Source organism: Portunus trituberculatus, chromosome 45 (genome assembly GCF_017591435.1).
Source record: "Portunus trituberculatus isolate SZX2019 chromosome 45, ASM1759143v1, whole genome shotgun sequence".
Lineage (NCBI taxonomy): Eukaryota > Metazoa > Arthropoda > Malacostraca > Decapoda > Portunidae > Portunus > Portunus trituberculatus.
Window position 1 is genome coordinate 4,437,480 of NC_059299.1, and position 2,500 is coordinate 4,439,979.

Here is a 2,500-nt window from a genome sequence, read left to right on the forward strand (position 1 = left end):
AATCAACACAGTAAGGGAGGAATGAGGAAGAGAATAGGAAGGATGAGAGAGAGAGAGAGAGAGAGAGAGAGAGAGAGAGAGAGAGAGAGAGAGAGAGAGAGAGAGAGAGAGAGAGAGAGAGAGAGAGAGAGAGAGAGAGAGAGAGAGAGAGAGAGAGAGAGAGAGAGAGAGAGAGAGAGAGAGAGAGAGAGAGAGAGAGAGAGAGAGAGAGAGAGAGAAGAGAAGAATGAAGGTGGGAGAGAAAGACGGAAGGTGGAAGAAAAGCAGAGAGAGAAAGAAAAAAAAAAGGAGGGAAATCAGGAAACGAAGGAAGATGAGGAAGAAAGAAGGAAGCAACAAAAACAAGAAAAACAAGAAGGAAAGATAAACAAGAATGCATAGAAAAAGAAGAGAGCATAAAACAGATACGAAGCAGAAGAGAGAAAGAAAGAAAGAAAGAAAGAAAGGAAGAAAGAAGGAACTAAAGAAACAAGAGAGGAAAATGGGAGATATGTGAGAGGAAGGGAGAGGGAGAGCGAAAGGGAGATGGGAAAATAAGAAAAAAAGGACGATAGAAGAAACAGGAGAATAAGCAAAAGAGGGAAATGGGAGAGGCCTAAAAAATACAGAGAGAGAGAGGGAGAGGGAGAGGGAGGAGAGAGCACGTAAGGTAATGAGTACAGGTGTGGTAGACCTAATCACACTAATTAGCATGGCAAAGGAAACAAAATAATGAAAGAGAAACACGAAGATGAAAATGAAAAAAAAAAAAAAAAAAAACTGGCCAATTATAGAAAGTTGAAGAGGAAAATGAAGACGAAATACAAGAATAAACAAAGATGATAATAATTAATGGAAAGTTAGAAGCAGAGAAGAAGAAGAAGAAGATGAAGAAGAAGAAGAACAAGAACAAGAACAAGAACAAGAACAAGAAGAAGAAGCAAGAAGACGACGACGAAAAAGAAAAGAAAAGAAAGAATAAAAGAAAAGAAATAATAATAATAATAATAATAATAATAATAATAATAATAATAAGAAGAAGAAGAAGAAGAAGAGAAGAACAAGAAAAACAAGAAGAAGAACACGAACAAGAACACGAAAACAAGAAAATACAATAATAAAACACAAGAACAGCAAAAATAAAAATAAAGAAGAGACGAAGAGCAAAAAAGAAAAAAAAACCCGACGTGAGAAAGAAGAAAATAAATGAGAAAGAGAAGAACTACAAGAGCCAACCAAACAAGGAATAATGAAATAACAAATAACGACAAGAAACAGACCAAGAAGAGAACAGAAACAAGAACAATTAGAAGACAGAAACACAGAAAGAGGAAGAAAAGAAATGAGGAGAGAGAGAGAGAGAGAGAGAGAGAGAGAGAGAGAGAGAGAGAGAGAGAGAGAGAGAGAGAGAGAGAGAGAGAGAGAGAGAGGATAACAAGATATAACTAGACGAAAAAAAAAGAAAAAGAAAACGGGAAACATCAACAAAGAGGAAAAAGATCAACAGTTTCAAAATCCAATTCGTCGACTGGCCTACATTCACCAAACAACAACAACAACAACAACAACAACAACAACAACAACAACAGCGGCAACGACAGGACAACTTTAGCGCTTCTCCCTTCCCCCTCCTCTAATCCCCCCCCTCTCCTTACTCTCTACCTACATACCTACCTACCTACACACACACACACACACACACACACACACACACACATGTTTACTTATCATCGTCCTTCCTCACTTATCTCTTCATTTCTCCTCTTATTCCAAGTTTATCTCTCTGCCTTCTCTTTTTTACTATTTTTCTTATCCCTCTATCTCTCTCTTTTCCTTCATTTCTCGTTATGCCTTGAAGTGTAGGAAGTCTCTCTCTCTCTCTCTCTCTCTCTCTCTCTCTCTCTCTCTCTCTCTCTCTCTCTCTCTCTGTCAGTGCAAGTCTTCATTTTCTGCGAATCTTGGACGAATTTATGCATAAACTTCACATGAATTATTTTAGTGTGAAGTAAAATGCAAATATCACACTCAATATTTTTGGTACAATAAACTTCTAGACGCAAAACTTACCGAAGAATCTAAATAACTTCAACTCAAATCTAGAAAACTTATACCACTTTTTTCTTTTCTTTTTTGTGCAAAAGAGGAAGCCGACCAAGAGGAACAAAAATAAAAAAAGACCTACTTGATTGCCAGTTCCCTTAAAGAGTGATAGAGTTTGCCAAAAATCTGGGATAAATGTCTTCAAACCTTCCTCTTAATTAAAAAGAAGTTTCTGCGTTTTCTTTCTTACATTTCCTTCAGTATACGAGATGAGGAGGAAAACGAAAAAAAAGGAAAAGAAAACTATGCACAAATCTTAATCACAATCTATATATAATACACAAGCGGCGGTTTCTTGTAACTTTTAACAGGAGACGTTTACAATATTTTCTTTTATATTAAACAAAAGAGAAATGGCCCTTTTTGCTTCATTATAAGAGAAATTGTACTTTTTGGGGGTTGGATAACAGAGGAATGTCGC

The 2,500-nt window shown here is 36.6% G+C and overlaps 1 protein-coding gene across 3 annotated transcripts in view; it reads left to right on the top strand.

The window, feature by feature from the left end:
- Positions 1-2,500, top strand: part of LOC123519406 (eclosion hormone-like) — a 12,132-nt gene that overhangs the window by 5,430 nt on the left and 4,202 nt on the right. The window lies entirely within an intron of this gene.